Below are 7,078 nucleotides of genomic sequence, written 5' to 3' on the forward strand. Positions count from 1 at the left end.
CCCATCAGAGTCTCCATCAGAGCCCCTCCTACATCAGAGTCTCCATCAGAGTCCCACCTACATCAGAGTCCCCATCAGAGTCCCCCCTACATCAGAGTCCTCATCAGAGTCCCCCCTTACATCAGAGTCCCCATCAGTCCCCCCTTACATCAGAGTCCCCATCAGAGTCCCCCCTTACATCAGAGTCCCCCCTTACATCAGAGTCCCCCCCTACATCAGCGTCCCCCCCTACATCAGAGTCTCCATCAGAGCCCCCCCTACATCAGAGTCTCCATCAGAGTCCCCCCCTACATCAGAGTCCCCCCCTACATCAGAGTCCCCCCCTACATCAGAGTCCCCCCTACATCAGAGTCCCCATCAGAGTCCCCCCTACATCAGAGTCCGCCCTACATCAGAGTCCCCCCTACATCAGAGTCCCCCCCTACATCAGCGTCCTCCCCCTACATCAGCGTCCCCCCCTACATCAGAGTCTCCATCAGAGCCCCCCCCTACATCAGCGCCCCCCCCTACATCAGAGTCCCCCCCTACATCAGCGTCCTCCCCCTACATCAGCGTCCCCCCCTACATCAGAGTCTCCATCAGAGTCCCCCCTACATCAGAGTCTCCATCAGAGCCCCCTTACATCAGAGTCCCCATCAGAGTCCCCCCTACATCAGAGTCCCCCCTACATCAGAGTCCCCCCTACATCAGAGTCCTCATCAGAGTCCCCCCTTACATCAGAGTCCTCATCAGAGTCCCCCCTTACATCAGAGTCCCCCCTACATCAGAGTCCCCCCTACATCAGAGTCATCAGAGTCCCCCCTTACATCAGAGTCCCCATCAGTCCCCCCTTACATCAGAGTCCCCATCAGAGTCCCCCCTTACATCAGAGTCCCCCCTACATCAGAGTCTCCATCAGAGCCCCCCCTACATCAGCGTCCCCCCCTACATCAGAGTCTCCATCAGAGTCCCCCCTACATCAGAGTCCCCCCCTACATCAGAGTCCCCCCCTACATCAGAGTCCCCCCTACATCAGAGTCTCCATCAGAGCCCCCCCCTACATCAGCGTCCCCCCCTACATCAGAGTCTCCATCAGAGCCCCCCTACATCAGAGTCCCCATCAGAGTCTCCATCAGAGCCCCCCCTACATCAGAGTCCCCATCAGAGTCCCCCCTACATCAGAGTCTCCATCAGAGTCCCCCCTACATCAGAGTCCCCATCAGAGTCCCCCCTACATCAGAGTCCCCCTTACATCAGAGTCCCCATCAGTCCCCCCTTACATCAGAGTCCCCATCAGTCCCCCCTTACATCAGAGTCCCCATCAGAGTCCCCCCTACATCAGAGTCCCCATCAGATTCCCCCCCCACATCAGAGTCCCCCCCTACATCAGCGTCCCCCCCTACATCAGAGTCTCCATCAGAGCCCCCCTACATCAGAGTCCCCATCAGAGTCTCCATCAGAGCCCCCCCTACATCAGAGTCTCCATCAGAGTCCCCCCTACATCAGAGTCCCCATCAGAGTCCCCCCTACATCAGAGTCCCCATCAGAGTCCCCCCTACATCAGAGTCTCCATCAGAGCCCCCCTACATCAGAGTCTCCATCAGAGTCCCCCCTACATCAGAGTCCCCATCAGAATCCCCCCTACATCAGAGTCCCCCCTACATCAGAGTCCTCATCAGAGTCCCCCCTTACATCAGAGTCCCCATCAGTCCCCCCTTACATCAGAGTCCCCATCAGAGTCCCCCCTTACATCAGAGTCCCCCCTTACATCAGAGTCCCCCCTACATCAGAGTCTCCATCAGAGCCCCCCCTACATCAGAGTCCCCATCAGAGTCCCCCCTACATCAGAGTCTCCATCAGAGTCCCCCCTACATCAGAGTCCCCATCAGAGTCCCCCCTACATCAGAGTCCCCCCTACATCAGAGTCCTCATCAGAGTCCCCCCTTACATCAGAGTCCCCATCAGAGTCCCCCCTACATCAGAGTCCCCCGTACATCAGAGTCCCCATCAGAGTCTCCATCAGAGCCCCCCCTACATCAGAGTCCCCATCAGAGTCCCCCTTACATCAGAGTCCCCCCTACATCAGAGTCCCCATCAGTCCCCCCTTACATCAGAGTCCCCATCAGAGTCCCCCCTACATCAGAGTCCCCATCAGAGTCCCCCCCCTACATCAGAGTCCCCATCAGAGTCCCCCCCACATCAGAGTCCCCCTACATCAGAGTCCCCCCCTACATCAGCGTCCCCCCCTACATCAGCGTCCCCCCCTACATCAGAGTCTCCATCAGAGCCCCCCTACATCAGAGTCCCCATTAGAGTCTCCATCAGAGCCCCCCCTATATCAGAGTCCCCATCAGAGTCTTCATCAGAGCCCCCCCTACATCAGAGTCTCCATCAGAGTCCCCCCTACATCAGAGTCCCCATCAGAGTCCCCCCTACATCAGAGTCCCCCCTACATCAGAGTCCTCATCAGAGTCCCCCCTTACATCAGAGTCCCCATCAGTCCCCCCTTACATCAGAGTCCCCATCAGAGTCCCCCCTTACATAAGAGTCCCCCCTTACATCAGAGTCCCCCCTACATCAGAGTCTCCATCAGAGCCCCCCCTACATCAGCGTCCCCCCTACATCAGAGTCTCCATCAGAGCCCCCCCTACATCAGAGTCTCCATCAGAGTCCCCCCCTACATCAGAGTCCCCCCCTACATTAGAGTCCCCCCCTACATCAGAGTCCCCCCTACATCAGAGTCCCCATCAGAGTCCCCCCTACATCAGAGTCCCCCCTACATCAGAGTCCCCCCTACATCAGCGTCCCCCCCCCCTACATCAGAGTCCCCATCAGAGTCCCCCCTACATCAGAGTCCTCATCAGAGTCCCCCCTTACATCAGAGTCCCCATCAGTCCCCCCTTACATCAGAGTCCCCACCAGAGTCCCCCCTACATCAGAGTCCCCATCAGAGTCCCCCCCTACATCAGAGTCCCCCCCCACATCAGAGTCCCCCCTACATCAGAGTCCCCCCCTACATCAGCGTCCCCCCCTACATCAGAGTCTCCATCAGAGCCCCCCTACATCAGAGTCCCCATTAGAGTCTCCATCAGAGCCCCCCCTACATCAGAGTCCCCATCAGAGTCCCCCCTACATCAGAGTCCCCATCAGAGTCTCCATCAGAGCCCCTCCTACATCAGAGTCTCCATCAGAGTCCCCCCTGCATCAGAGTCCCTATCAGAGTCCCCCCTACATCAGAGTCCCCCCTACATCAGAGTCCTCATCAGAGTCCCCCCTTACATCAGAGTCCCCATCAGTCCCCCCTTACATCAGAGTCCCCATCAGAGTCCCCCCTTACATCAGAGTCCCCCCTTACATCAGAGCCCCCCCTACATCAGAGTCTCCATCAGAGCCCCCCTACATCAGCGTCCCCCCCACATCAGAGTCTCCATCAGAGCCCCCCCTACATCAGAGTCTCCATCAGAGTCCCCCCCTACATCAGAGTCCCCCCCTACATCAGAGTCCCCCCTACATCAGAGTCCCCATCAGAGTCCCCCCTACATCAGAGTCCGCCCTACATCAGAGTCCCCCCCTACATCAGAGTCCCCCCCTACATCAGCGTCCTCCCCCTACATCAGCATCCCCCCCTACATCAGAGTCTCCATCAGAGCCCCCCCCTACATCAGCGCCCCCCCCTACATCAGAGTCCCCCCCTACATCAGCGTCCTCCCCCTACATCAGCGTCCCCCCCTACATCAGAGTCTCCATCAGAGTCCCCCCTACATCAGAGTCTCCATCAGAGCCCCCCCTACATCAGCGCCCCCCCTACATCAGAGTCCCCCCCTACATCAGCGTCCTCCCCCTACATCAGCGTCCCCCCCTACATCAGAGTCCCCATCAGAGTCCCCCCTACATCAGAGTCCCCCCTACATCAGAGTCCTCATCAGAGTCCCCCCTTACATCAGAGTCCCCATCAGAGTCCCCCCTTACATCAGAGTCCCCATCAGAGTCCCCCTTACATCAGAGTCCCCCCTACATCAGAGTCCTCATCAGAGTCCCCCCTTACATCAGAGTCCCCATCAGAGTCCCCCTTACATCAGAGTCCCCCCTACATCAAAGTCCCTCCCTACATCAGAGTCTCCATCAGAGCCCCCCTACATCAGAGTCCCCATCAGAGTCCCCCCTACATCAGAGTCCCCCCTACATCAGAGTCCCCCCTACATCAGAGTCCCCATCAGAGTCCCCCCCTACATCAGAGTCCCCCCCTACATCAGAGTCCCCCCCTACATCAGAGTCTCCATCAGAGCCCCCCCCTACATCAGCGTCCCCCCTACATCAGCGTCCCCCCCCTACATCAGAGTCTCCATCAGAGTCCCCCCTACATCAGAGTCCCCCCTACATCAGAGTCCCCATCAGAGTCCCCCCCTACATAAGAGTCCCCCCCTACATCAGAGTCCCCCCCCTACATCAGAGTCCCCATCAGAGTCCCCCCTACATCAGAGTCCCCCCTACATCAGAGTCCCCATCAGAGTCCCCCCCTACATCAGAGTCCCCCCTACATCAGAGTCCCCCCCTACATCAGCGTCCCCCCTACATCAGAGTCTCCATCAGAGCCCCCCCCACATCAGCGTCCCCCCTACATCAGCGTCCCCCCCTACATCAGAGTCTCCATCAGAGTCCCCCCTACATCAGAGTCTCCATCAGAGCCCCCCTACATCAGAGTCCCCATCAGAGTCCCCCCTACATCAGAGTCCCCCCTACATCAGAGTCCTCATCAGAGTCCCCCCTTACATCAGAGTCCCCATCAGTGTCCCCCCTTACATCAGAGTCCCCCCTTACATCAGAGCCCCCCCTACATCAGAGTCCCCTCTACATCAGAGTCCCCATCAGAGTCCCCCCTTACATCAGAGTCCCCCCTACACCAGAGTCCCCATCAAAGTCTTACCTTATATCAGGTTCCCATCAGAGTCCTCACCCTTACATGGTCTGAGTGCAGATGGGGGGGTGAAGTGTAGACCATGGGCAGCCTCTGCAGACCTCAATCCTCATTCTGTGCACATTAAGGAGATGCCAAATACCCCAACTGAGGGCCGAACAAATACTTGTAGAGGACCCGCGGACCGTAGCCTGGAGACCCCCACACTAAGGTATCGCACTTGTGTTACCTTAGTGCATCACCTACCCCCTTCACATCACTGCCCCCCATCACCTACCCCTTCAAATCACAGTCCCCCCATCACCTACCCCCTTCACATCACAGTCCCCCATCACCTACCCCCTTCACATCACAGTCCCCCCCATCACCTACCCCTTCAAATCACAGTCCCCCCCATCACCTACCCCCTTCACATCACAATCTCCCCCATCACCTACCCCCTTCACATCACAATCTCCCCCATCACCTACCCCCTTCACATCACAATCCCCCCCATCACCTACCCCCTTCACATCACAATCCCCCCCATCACCTACCCCTTCACATCACAGTCCCCCCCCATCACCTACCCCCTTCACATCACAATCCCCCCCATCACCTACCCCCTTCACATCACAGTCCTCCCCATCACCTACCCCCTTCACATCACAGTCCCCCCCATCACCTACCCCCTTCACATCACAGTCCTCCCCATCACCTACCCCCTTCACATCACAGCCCCCCCATCACCTACCTCCTTCACATCACAGTCCTCCCCATCACCTACCCCCTTCACATCACAGCCCCCCCATCACCTACCTCCTTCACATCACAGTCCCCCCCATCACCTACCCCCTTCACATCACAATCCCCCCCCCCATCACCTACCCCCTTCACATCACAGCCCCCCCATCACCTACCTCCTTCACATCACAGTCCCCCCCATCACCTACCTCCTTCACATCACAGTCCCCCCCATCACCTACCCCCTTCACATCACAATCCCCCCATCACCTACCCCCTTCACATCACAGTCCCCCCCATCACCTACCCCTTCACATCACAGTCCCCCCCATCACCTACCCCCTTCACATCACAGCCCCCCCATCACCTACCCCCTTCACATCACAATCCCCCCATCACCTACCCCCTTCACATCACAGCCCCCCCCATCACCTACCCCCTTCACATCCGTCCCCCCCCCATCACCTACCCCCTTCACATCACAATCCCCCCCCCATCGCCTACCCCCTTCACAACACAGTCCCCGCCATCACCTACCCCCTTCACATCACAGTCCCCCCCCATCACCTACCCCTTCACATCACAGTCCCCCCCATCACCTACCCCCTTCACATCACAGTCCCCCCCATCACCTACCCCCTTCACATCACAGTCCCCCCCATCACCTACCCCTTCACATCACAGTCCCCCCCATCACCTACCCCTTCACATCACAGTCCCCCCCATCACCTACCCCCTTCACATCACAGTCCCCCCCCATCACCTACCCCTTCACATCACAGTCCCCCCCATCACCTACCCCCTTCACATCACAGTCCCCCCCATCACCTACCCCCTTCACATCACAATCCCCCCCATCACCTACCCCTTCACATCACAGTCCCCCCCATCACCTACCCCCTTCACATCACAGTCCCCCCCATCACCTACCCCCTTCACATCACAATCCCCCCCATCACCTACCCCCTTCACATCACAGTCCTCCCCATCACCTACCCCCTTCACATCACAGTCCCCCCCATCGCCTACCCCTTCACATCACAGTCCTCCCCATCACCTACCCCCTTCACATCACAGTCCCCCCCCATCACCTACCCCCTTCACATCACCGCCCCCCATCACTTACCCCCTTCACATCACCGCCCCCCCATCACCTACCCCCTTCACATCACATACCCCCCCATCACTTACCCCCTTCACATCACCCCCCCCCCATCACCTACCCCCTTCACAACACAGTCCCCCCATCACCTACCCCCTTCACATCACAGTCCCCCTACACATCACCTACCCCCTTCACATCACAGTCCCCCCCATCACATACCCCCTTCACATCACCGCCCCCCCATCACCTATCCCCTTCACATCACAGTCCCCCCCATCACCTACCCCCTTCACATCACAGTCCCCCCCATCACCTACCCCCTTCACATCACAGTCCCCCCATCACCTACCCCCTTC

Source organism: Aquarana catesbeiana, linkage group LG08, assembly GCF_042186555.1.
Source record: "Aquarana catesbeiana isolate 2022-GZ linkage group LG08, ASM4218655v1, whole genome shotgun sequence".
Lineage (NCBI taxonomy): Eukaryota > Metazoa > Chordata > Amphibia > Anura > Ranidae > Aquarana > Aquarana catesbeiana.